Here is a 12,376-nt window from a genome sequence, read left to right as displayed (position 1 = left end):
ACAGTAGATGGAAGAGGTAGAGAGAGGGGGACAGACACTGAATGGAGAGGGACAGATGCTGAATGGAAGTGTGGGAGACAGGAGGGACAAACACTGAATGGAAGTGGAGGGAGAGGGGGAGCAGACGCTGAAAGGAAGTGGGGAGGATAAAGAAAAAAGGGCACATGCTAGATTGAGGGAAGAGGATAGAGTTAGATACTGGAAGGGGTGAGGGAAAGAGGTGGCAAGCTATAGGTAGATACAATGAAAGAGGGAAATTGAGGATTGAATAGTAAGAAAGAATTTAGACAGAGGCAGAAAATAAATTGAGAAGGAAGAACAGGGAAGAACAGGAGGAAGGGAGCAGAGAGAAAGATGCCTGAGCAGGGGGAAGGGGAGGAGACAGATACCAAACCTGGGAGGAGGAAAAAAGGAAGGAGACAGATACCAGATCTGAGGGGGGAATAGGAGAAGAGAGATATGCTAAAATCTGCTGGAAGGGAGGAAGGAAGGTGATACAGTGGGAGAGAAGGGGGGGAGGGGGGCGTTGTAAGCAGATTAGAAAGACTAGAGAGAGAAAGGTCTGGACCAAAGGGGAAAGACAGGAGGCAGATACAGGAGGTTCAGACAGAGGGGGAGAGACCCTGGGGAAGAACAGGGAGATTTAAGATCATAACAGAGGAGGGAGAGAGAGGGAGACCTGGAACAAAAGTACAAATGAGAACTGACACTGGATCTGGGTAGGGTAACAGAGGGAAAAGAGAGAGAGACCTGGACCCAAAGGGGATGGGGCTGGATTGTGAAAGAAATGTTGGATGCGAAAGAAAGATTGGATGCACAGTCAGAAGGAAGTGCAACCAGAAACTCATGAAATCACCAGACAACAAAGATAGGAAAAATTATTTTATTTTAAATTTAGTGATCAAAATGTGTCCATTTTGAGAATTTATATTTGCTGTCTATATTTTGCACTATATTTGTCTATTTTTCTATAGTTACTGACATTGCATATTTTAAAGTAATCTGCTTTGACATCTTTGAAAAAAACCTGAAACTCGTAAATGATAATTAACATTTTCTCTGGAAGAAATTGGTGGCGGGGTAGGGTGGGATTGGGGGTGGGGCTAGGGTGGGATTGGGGGTGGGGCTAGGGCAGGATTGGGGGTGGGGCTGAATATTAATAGATGTCCCATTTTGATGAAAAAAATAAATGGTCACGTTAGAAATGAGCCACGCTGATTCATCATGGACTGCAAAGACGACTGTGCAGAACAGCGAAGGAAGAAATAATTCCACAGGTAAAGTTCCCTGTACATGCTGTAATTGTAGCATAAAGGATCCACTGACATCGCGTGCCTTTTTGTCTCGTTATTGAGCGATTCGAAACTATAAACGGCTTGACGGTTAGTGGAAAGATAATATCAATATTGTCCTAATTGTAGAACAACTAGAAAAATTCTCAATAACAATACAGCAAATTTCAATGTTCTATATTTCTATATTTCAATTTTGTATAAGGTCCCACACACCTTCTTTGTACCGGGGCCTGGATTTTCTCTCAGCCGCCCTGGTAATCGCCAGTCAATCCTCTCTCCAGGGAGTGCAATCGAGCATCTCTCCCTGCACCATACGTGCTAAATTGCACTCCCTGAAGAGAGGATTGACTGATGATTACACCCTGAGGCAGCATTGATTTGTGAAAGGCTGGCCATTGTTGGTGCACCGATCCTTGGCATAAGATAAATAATTTTTTTCACTGTAATCTTGTTCATTCCTTGATTGCATTGCATAGAGCTATTTTAAAACAGACAAAGGAGGTTTTTTCTGCCTATGAGGTATTGTTCGGTCTGGCCTTGAGCCACTACGGCGGCTGGCTTGTACTATTTTTTTCTGAGGGTTTTCCTCCTTTTTCACATTTGAATTAACTCGTGCATGCTGTGCTTTGCTGGGTACTAACTATAGTGAAGTTCTTATCCAGTGCACTATTTTGGGTGAGAAGGGTTATGTGATAATTATTGTTTGATTTTCACTTCACTGTGTTTATTTGGCTATACACATTTAAATTGCCATTTTGGAAAGATTTCAATTTAACATGGATCATCTGACTACATTCAGATATTCTCATATTGGAGGGCGCATTTTGGGGAGATTATATAAACGGTGCTCCATCATATACATGTAACATCTACTTTGTACAGCTTGTCACCATGCAGAACAGTGCATTTAAATGTCAGCAATCACACCTGAAATAAAACATTTACAAATGCTGGCTCCACTTGTCTTTTTGAACTACTCACATTTGTAGTGACTGGAGGACAGCTGATCATGAGTCATTGATCTAATTGTCATCTTTATCCATTCCTTATAGCCTTGTATTATGTATTATCCCTCCTAGTAACCCATCTACCATTCCCCTGCAAATCCTCTGTGCACACATCTTCCCTATTGCCCTTCCCAACCCCCACCCCTATGTATCCTTCAGCCTCCACCTGTGACCTTACCTGTCCCATTCTGTGTTGTGCGAATGTGCCCGGCCGCCAGATAATCCTCAGCACTGGCTTGTTGTTTGTGTGTCTATGTCAGTGGCTGCTTCTTTGAGACTGGCAGAGTGTATGTTCATATGTGCTGATTGAATGTAGGTGGTGTGTATATCACAGTCAATGAAAAGTAGGAGTCCTGAGATGTATCCACTGGGACATTTATTATGTCTAAATGGATTAAGAACATAAGAACATAAGAACTTAAGGCCAGTGTTTCGTCACCTAAGGGTACCTTCATCAGGAGTCTATAAATGAAATAAAACACAAGAATAACAAATTGAAACAATAAAAGAACATACTAAAAATTCCATAATATAAAATTACAAAGATAAAATGCCAGACTAATTACAATTTAAAATGCATGATCATAATGTACAAGTGGCATACATATAAAAAGAAGAGAACAACCTTCTTGGTAAAACAAAATATGATTTTTTTTAAAGGATTAATACATTTTTCTGTCTCTACCCATGTAGACGCCATTACACAAGCATTCCAGTCAGATGCTATGGGCCATGTGAGCCCTTTGAGGTGTAGCCCTGGTGTTATGAGTATTTGTATGTGTTCTGATTCTCTGAAGAAGTCACGAAACAGGCTCATCAGAATCAGACTGAGTTTCTAGAACCAGTTGTTTGATACCACTTAGATAAGTGGATTTTTTACATTTAGATAATATTTATACACTTTGAAGCGTAACTATGCACAACATGAATTTTGCACAGTAATTTTGGATGGTAGAGGAAGGCCAGTGATTGAATCTGTTGTCCACACTGGCTGAACGGCCATTGGGCTGGTATGTGCAAATGGACTTATGGTCTGAGGCCTTTCCTCTTTTTCACCAATTGTCTAATCTTTTATGAAATATGTCAGACAATTGATATATTTATTCAGTCATATATTTTGAGATTCCAGAACTTGGAGGCGATGTGAATGGCTGTGTGAGTGCAGAGCTTCTCCTTTGGACATCCACACTGAATATTTATAACTATCTGATTCCCTTCAGTTTGACCAATTTTATTTCTGATGGCCTCAGGAAAACAACTAACTCCAGATTCTGCATTTGCTACTAAGGGGAAAAACAAAAGATCAAAACCAACCACAGTGACTCCATCTAAAGTGCCTTTACCATTTGACTCTATGGAGATCCTTGAACAGCTGATGGAAGGAATGAAAAATCTGCAGGATAACTCTAAACAGCTACAGGATAATTCTTTAAAGTTAGTCTCACTTCAGGAAGAGCTGACAAATATGAATCATCAAATAGAAATATTCAATACCAGGCTAGATGGTTGTGAGCAGAGAATTTCAAACTGTGAGAAAAAGCTGCTCCAGTCCCAGATGGATCATAAGTCTCTTATTATTATAACAAAAAAATCTGGAAGATTTGGAAAACTGGGAAAGAAGAAATAATCTCCGGTTTCTAGAAGTTCCTGAAAATATTGAGGGACAAGATATGGCAGGTTTCTTGAGAGACTTTATTTCTAAAGTGCTATCAATAGTGTTTTCTCCACCTCTGGAAATTGAAAGGGCTCATAGAATCCCTTATAGGAAAAATAATACTGTTACTGACCCCAGGCCCATAATTTTCAAGTTACTAAGATACACACAAGTGTTGGAAATTTTAAAGGTAGCCAAGGAGAAAAAAAACCCATAAAATGGCAGGAGGCTAAACTGTCTTTTTTACATGACTATGCAAAGGCCACGGCTGATAATAGAAAGCAATTTTTGGCACTTCGCCCCCAATTGAAACAAATGGGGGCATTGTATGGTTTATTTTTCCCCTCCGTGATGAAAATTACTTACTGCAACAATACAATATATTACAAGGATCCGTTGAAATTACAAGAATACATTAGTCAACAAGCAAATGGAATGACCTAAAAATAAGGGTGATGTGATTTATATCAATACATTTTATCCTTTATTTTTTTATTAGAAGATGGAGATATGTTTTGTATAAAGCTGGTTTTCATTATCATTACATTTAATTTAATTTAATTTATTTTATATTTAATTTTTACTTTGCTGTTTTTGGCTTCAAATCGTTTAGTCATTTATAATTTGAATTGGATTCTTCGTTCTCTTAACTGTGAAGTTTTGAACACTCTAAAGAAGGATGTTGGATCATTAGAATGAAACTTGGAATGCAAAAGATGACATCACTCATCTCTGTTATTCTTCGAGTGGTTTGGGGGAGACCTTCATGGATTCAGAAGCTTTTTGGACTGCAGTGGGTCGGCCTCTGTGTTTGTAGATTGTTGGGGCTCTCCTTTTTTGGGCCAACTTATATCCATTGTGCATGCATGGCAGCTGTGAAGACGCAGCCATGTAATTGATGCTGGGCGAATGGGCCACCTGATTGGGAAAGTAAAATAACCCGGAAGCGAGGTGCAGGGGAGATGTCCAGTGAAGAGGCGGTAAAGGGGGTCGACGGTGGTGGCTGGCATTGGAGACTCCGGTGGAGCGACGTCTGGCGTGTGGTTTGTTTGTGTGGGGGAAGAAGAAAGCGCAAGAGCGGACCTCGTTCTGGGCGAGCATTAAAGAGGAGGGATGAGTTCAACAAAATGGGTCGTAGGAAATCAAAATGCAAGCCCATCCAAAGAAGAAGATGACGGGAACTCTGGAGACCCAGTTCACGTGTCCCTTATGAAACCATGAAAATCCTGTGATGGAGACTGCTGAGGAAAAGAAGGGGTGGAGTGCCGGATGAGTGGGGCCAGTCGTGGACGACTTAAATACTTTTTAAAGGCCTCCCTTTAACCCGAGTCCAAAAGTCTGACATGAAGGAGCTGCTGTTGTTATTGTAGATCGCTTCCAGCCTATAGGCCTGACCAGAGGACCCTGTCACAGCTATGATTCGCTTTATTCTTATCCAGAATCGTGCAGGGAAAACCCGCTTGGCTAAGTGGTATATGCAATTTGATGATGATGAAAGCAGAAGCTGATTGAGGTTATTCATGCTGTGGTCACTTTTTGGGATTCCAAGCACACTAACTTTGCTGAGATCTGAAACTTTAAAATCATCTACCGGCGCTATGTAGGGCTGTATTTTGCATCTGTGTGGATGTGAATGACAATAATTTGGCCTATCTGGAAGCTATTCATAACTTTGTGGAGGTACTGAATGAATATTTCTACGTTTGTGAACTAGTTCTGGTTTTCAACTTCTATAAAGTTTATACTTTTGGTGGATGAGATGTTCTTAGCAGGAGAAATCTGAGAGACAAGCCAGACCAAAGTATTGAAGCAGCTACTGATGTTACAGTCGCTGGAGTGAGAACAAAGAGTCCTTGCAGCCAATTCTGAGCTTCAGAGTATGGCTCTGGCATTCTTCTTTTGAACACCCTCATTATCCCTTTTACAGACCTTGATGAGCTGCTTTTCTCATGTCCTCTGCTTTTTGTGTTTGTGTTTGTGTTTTGTTTTGTTTTTAATACATTCCTCAGGATTTCAAATTTCTACCCCTGGCTACCTTCCATAGTCCATCAAGGGGTCCTCATGGGTCTTCCCTGGGCTGTAAATCAGTTGTTCAAGCACTAAGCTACAAAGGCTGCCTCTTACTAATGGTTAGTAGTTCCTGACTGGACAGTGTAGAACTTGAAGAGTGGCAGCCAGTGTAAAAGTCATTGTCTCATAGAAAATCCTGTGATGTGAAAATGGGTCGGGCTCAAAATACAGGGGTGATTTCCTGTACTGTTTGTCTAGAAGAGTTCCAGACTTCTCTAATCTACCTGTCAGAAGCTAAGGACGTGTAAAGTGACTGGATAGATGCTTGTGAGGTTGCCAACCAATAGCCAAAGGCTTCCATATTTTTTATATGAAATTCTAAAACATTTCTTAGTCTTTACTTTGTATTTTTTGTCAATGGTTATTACAATCTAGCTAAGATAGCTTAATAAGGTATTCAGTCGTATATTTTGATGAATATTTTATTTTGATCTTTTCTACCCATGTAGAGAAATTTAAAAAAAGAAAGAATGCTAAAACCCTGTGAAAGAGTATAAAATATGCCAAATACCAAACATGCTGATGTGGCGTACAGAGTCTTTGTTCCAAAACACACCCGTTTAATCCAAAACACACATTTTGTAAAGAAAGGGACCAAATCTCTTTGGAATGTTCTTTAAAATATGCTAATATACCTCAACCAGAAGCTATCAATCTTATCTTCTGGTTATTAGAAATGCAAGGTACCTAAAAAGTAACATACAGATGCAATAAATTTTTAATTTTTTAATTTTAATTTATGACCGGCAGGGTTCACCTCAAAAGAGCTCAAAGGGTGAAAGCCATAAATTTTTAACTTTTTAATTTGTAATTTATGACTGGTGAAACTAATGTTACCTATATGCCAACCAATAGAGTTAATTCAGCTCATTAATTTCTTTGTCGCACTCTAAAAGCTATGCAAATATAAATTCCTCACGTACTTATGGTAAGAGTATTACATTTATGCAAAAAGTGTCCACATGCTGTATTGCAGAGAAGATCCACTTTCATAAAAACTAAAGTCCAATAAAAGAAAGACTTACTTCTCAAAATCCAATATTCGGACAAGTAGGCAGTGCTTCTACAAATGGCGGGAAAAGAAAATGACACGTGCACAAAATGATTTAAACAACATCATATATGAAAATTAGGAATCTATCATCATGCTGTAACTTCTGAGAAACCTAATAGGAAATCGTTATATGCAAGCAAAGGAAACTGAAAAGTATGAATGTAGGGAAAGGATGCCAATCCTTTAAGGTATGAACCTATACATAAAAGGCCTTTTTTTTTTTTAAAGGGCTGAATAAAATTAATCTTTCTACATACATGAGAGACTCAACCATGGCTCGTCAGGGCTATACTATACAGTATACATAAATATTTTAAAAAATATATATCACAAAAAATTCAATGCCAATTGTGAAAATGAAACTACACTGTAGCACTTCAGGATTCAAAGATGCAATAATTTTATAGTAAATACAAATGTCAATATCCCTTTAAAACTGGTTATATGTAACATAATGGGGCTCATAATCGAAACAGAAAAACATCTAAAAACCGGCCTAAATCAGCACTTGGATGATCAGTATCAAAAGTCGCCAAGTGCCGATAATCAAACAGGATTTTAGACGTATTTAAAAATGACTTAGGCCTTCACAGTGCTGCTGAACGACCAGAGCTAAAAGGGGTGTTTTAGGAGGACTTGTGAGGGCGGGATTTGGACGGGACATGAGCCGTTCTAGAATTAGTCGTATTGCATGTATAACCAAAGGTTTAACAACACTGCCTAGATGGAACTTGGACGTTGTGACTTAGGCCATCTAAAATCAGGTCTAAGTCCACAGAAGGTGTCTAAAGTGACAAGATACAAAGTACACAGTACAAGTACAAAGTACAAGTAGACACAAAGGGGTAAGAGTATTAGTACGTCTAACATAGGCGTGCTTTAGACGTCCGGCAAACGCAAGTGTCAATCAAACGGAACTTAGGTGTGCGGTAGACGTCCCTACAACCTCTTCGCGCAAAATAGACGCAGGTTTCTGAAACGTCATTAAGAGTCTCCAATGGACCCATGATAGACGTGGGTACGGGTTGTTTTTTTTGTTTTTTTTTTTAGATTATACTTTATTTATACTCTTTATTATCACTCATTCAGCATTGTAAGTATAGGATGATGAAAAAGATAACTAAAACACAGTATACCATTTTGTAAACTATATATTAGTTGATCTAGCAATATCAGTGAGGTAGGGAATGGCAGACAGAGAACACTGCTGTGTTGTATCTTTTTCCTCTAGGATATCAGAATTGTACAGTTTACCATTAATACAAGGAAAAAAAATATGTTATGTTTCAAAGGAGAACTAGAAGATGAAACGTACCGAGTGGGTGTTGAACTTACATTATCAGTATGGAAGGTGGGAACCGGTAGATGTATGTTACACAGAAAGCTGTACAGAAATGTCATACTCACCTCCTATTAGAAGTGGAAAGGATAGGACTTTGAACACCATATAAACTTTGTTTAAGTTCCACAAAGACTGGCAGGAAAGGCACCCTAAGTCATCCAATAAGCTTTCTCTCGATTTCACAGAGACATTATTTCAGAGAGGATAGTTTAGAAGTGATATCTTGCTCGAAAGAACACTCTCCTGGTCTTAAAACATTGCAACAATCAGCTCATTCTTCAGAACAAAGGTAAATCCCATAACTTACACTGGCCCAACTTAGAAACAGAATCAAAACACAGATTAGACCTGAATGTGGCTTCTAGTTCACAGGAAGAGGAAGTAGCAAGCAGCACAATGCTGACCTCATTGTGACATCATCAAGGTGCACCTGGAAGGTAGATATGCCACAAGTAAAAGACAAGCTGGGAGTTGAACTAACAAACTACAGATCATCGATATAGTGCTTTTACTCACTGACCTATACCTGTGTCTCTGGTTTCCCTGTCATAGCATACCTTAGTGATGTGCTAAAGTATACTCTACTTAGCTATCATATCACAGTCAGTTGAGGCAAAAGACTGGTAGCTCAATGGTGTAAAGCACCGTTGTCACGGATGCAACACCCATATTCTTAAGTATGGTTCAATAAATGTAGTACAGAGTCAAAATTATGCTGTTTATTTTATCAAACCCAAGCTCAACTTTGTAATGTATTGTGTATAGTCTCGCTAATGTGTTTGTGATGAAAATGAGATGCGATAGGTGTATATCCTATATAATAAAACCCTAGCCGCGCATGCGCACATACCTGCGTGCTTCTGTGATCTCTGCTCTGTGATCAGTAGGTCTGTGGCCAGCAGGAGTGCAGATGCAGCAGCCAGGCGACTCCCCCCTCCTGCCCTCACTCACCACCAAAACCACCACCGCCAAAGCCTCCTCCTTCTGCCCAGCTGGGAGGAGGGCTCCGAGTCGCTGAAGACTGTCCCAGATCAGCTTACACAGTCCCTAAAAAATTAACCTTTTCATCTGAGGCGCGAGGCTGCGGTGACCTTCCTCCCCTGGCTCACTAAGGTTTCATCTTAAGAAATTCAAATGCATTGTTGAAAATGCAAGTGACTATTCTCTGTCATCCTAGACACCCCTGCAACACCCCAACAACACACTTCTGCAGCATAAACCCCTCATGTTATAATCAAGTAAAAGACAAGCCAGGAGTTGAACTCACAACCTATGGATGATTGGTACAGCGCGTTTACTCACTGAGCTACTTAACTCTAGCCCTAACCCTAACCATAAAGTAGTGTCTGACATCATAGAAGCCGTTAGAATTTTGAAATCGTTTTGGACGTTCATTGGGTGTTCTCAGATCAAATACACCTGTAGATACTTGCAATGATTACCCCTTGTCAAAGCTTGTACCTAAAGCCATTTCTGGAGACGCCCATTCCCAAGTCCCCAACATAGCTCAGTGCTTAAAAGCACTGCATGTATCTTCCAAAGGTCAGGGGTTCAAGTCCTGACTAAGGTTACCAAATACATAATATTCTTTTTTTTCCCACCCACCCAAACATGCATAGCTAAGCTAAAATATGTGAACCTCACTTCCCAATCTTCATTTATTTAATTTATAACTTGTCATTGTGTTTGGGGGAGGTGAAGTTTCATTAGGTTTACATGGTAAGCTTCTAAGCTTGTACCTAAAGTCATTTCTGGAGACTCCCATTCCCAAATCCCCAACATAGCTCAGTGCTTAAAAGCACTGCATGTATCTTCCAAAGGTCAGGGGTTCAAGTCCTGATTAAGGTTACCAAAGACATAATATTCTTTTTATTTTTCACCCACCCAAACATGCATAGCTAAGCTAAAATATTTGAACCTCACTTCCCAATCTTCATTTATTTAATTTATAACTTGTCATTGTGTTTGGGGGAGGTGAAGTTTAATTAGGTTTACATAGTAAGCTTCTAAGCGATCTGCTATACTTTTTTGTATAACAGCAATATCGGCGTGGTTTAGGATGTAATCAACAGTGTTGATGTAGCGCGGAGCAGCCGCTGCAAGCACGCCTAAGCGGCACAAAAACGTCATCGCGTTTTTTTGCGTTGTGACGTCATAGAATCGCCTGTTCTTCATACGCAGTTATTTCTCATAAAATGGCTGCCAGGCAATCCTGGACCCGCCTAACCCGGCGATATAATAGAAGAGCCTCATGTCCCCGGGAAGTAAGTATTCCTAGTGAGGCTTTCACAAGTAATCATGTAAAAAGTAATGATGATGGAAACCTGTCTCAATCAAATTGGTCATGTTATTGTGGGTAAATCTTGATTCCTTTTAAAAACTACAATTGTGCATAATAAATCTTTTACATTGAATACTGAAATTAAAGCACATCCCAAAGAAGCAGTAGTAGGATTTTAAATGACAAATTCAGCTCCTAGAAGGCATCTATTCCATTCACAACATGCACACAACTAATTTTTGGGTCATGAACATCGCATTTGTAATAGAAACATCTTGAAATCAACTTTGTCAAAGGAAAACAAATATATTAAAGTGCTGCTATGTCATTTCAAATACCTTCAACTTTCCTGTATCAATCTGCTGGTCTAGGGAGATAGTGGCATGACGTTTAAAGTGACAGCGTCAGTACCCTGACGTCAGGGGTTTCAAGCCATGCTGCTCCTTCTGACCAAACTATTTTATTGCCCCTGCTGCATGATTGTAAGCTCACCAGGACATGCTGTAATGTGGGGCAGTGCTGATAGGCTACAGCCTCAGCACCCTGGGGTTGTGAGTTCAATCCCACACTCCTCCTTGTGATGCTGGCCATGTCACCTCACCCCCCCCCCCCCACTGTCCCAGGTACAGTAGAGAGATAGCGATGCCTCCAGCACAGAAAGGGGAAAATGCTGGAGTACGTGAATACATTCATGTAAAACATGTGGCAGAAGGGGGTGGAGGCAGGCAGCAAAGCGGATAGGGGCTCTTGGAGGGCAGCGTACACCATTTTTATGTGCTTATAGGGGTCAATATTTAAGTAAACATGTTATGCCACAGTGCTAGATGGCACTCATCATATCCCTCCCTCTCTGTTCTTTCTCTCTCTCTCTCTATTATCCAGGTTGAGGATCTCAGGAAAAGGGGGCAGCTGCTGAGGCGCCAGGAGCGGGCCTTCCTTGAGGGGGTGAGGGAGGAATTGCGCGCTGAAGCCGGTGAGTAATGAGTCCAGCGTGTGTTTCTTTGTGATCAGCCTACCAGAATAAATAGATGAAAATGCTTGAGTAGCTGTAAACCATTCTTAATCATAAAATCTGCAGTAAAGCTGCTATTGTGATATCATGTCACAATGGCGTTATGGTGTTCTACTTGCCTCACTTACTTACGCTACATTTTGATGTTTACAGTGGAGTAGGTGCTTTGCATCCTATTATTAGCATTTGAAGAAAATAACGTAGTAAAGAATGTCATGTTCAAAAGTGTTGTGGACATATCTGACTGTATCGGACTTCTTCCAGTCCAAAGTACAAAAAATCTGAGCTAACCTCGACGTCAACACCAAACCCAATCCTACTCAGCTCCAGCCAACCCTATATACCCCCCCTTCCACCACTCTCTCCCAATTTCATCCAACTACTCATGCGGAGGTCCTCGAAACCCTGAGAGAACTCAAACCCTCCAACACCATCCTCGATCCCTGCCCGTCCAGCCTCCTGCTATCTGCCGGAGACGCCACGGCAGAATCCATCCTCCCCATCATTAACACCTCTCTAACTACTGGAACTGTCCCCCTCAGCTGGAAATCAGCTATTATCAAGCCCACTCTCAAAAAACCCTCCCTTGATCCTAATGAACCTGGCAACTATCGCCCAGTCTCCAACCTCCCAATTGTCTCCAAACTCCTTGAACGAATTG

The 12,376-nt window shown here is 40.6% G+C and overlaps 2 pseudogenes; both read left to right on the top strand.

Moving 5' to 3' along the window:
* The first annotated feature begins 5,083 nt into the window (after nt 1-5,083).
* On the top strand, nt 5,084-6,313 carry LOC117352632 (annotated as a pseudogene).
* LOC117352631 lies at nt 5,372-5,796 on the top strand (annotated as a pseudogene).
* Nucleotides 6,314-12,376: the final 6,063 nt, after the last annotated feature.

This window comes from Geotrypetes seraphini, chromosome 1, assembly GCF_902459505.1.
Source record: "Geotrypetes seraphini chromosome 1, aGeoSer1.1, whole genome shotgun sequence".
Taxonomy (NCBI): Eukaryota; Metazoa; Chordata; class Amphibia; order Gymnophiona; family Dermophiidae; genus Geotrypetes; species Geotrypetes seraphini.
This window is presented reverse-complemented; position numbering and strand designations above follow the sequence as displayed.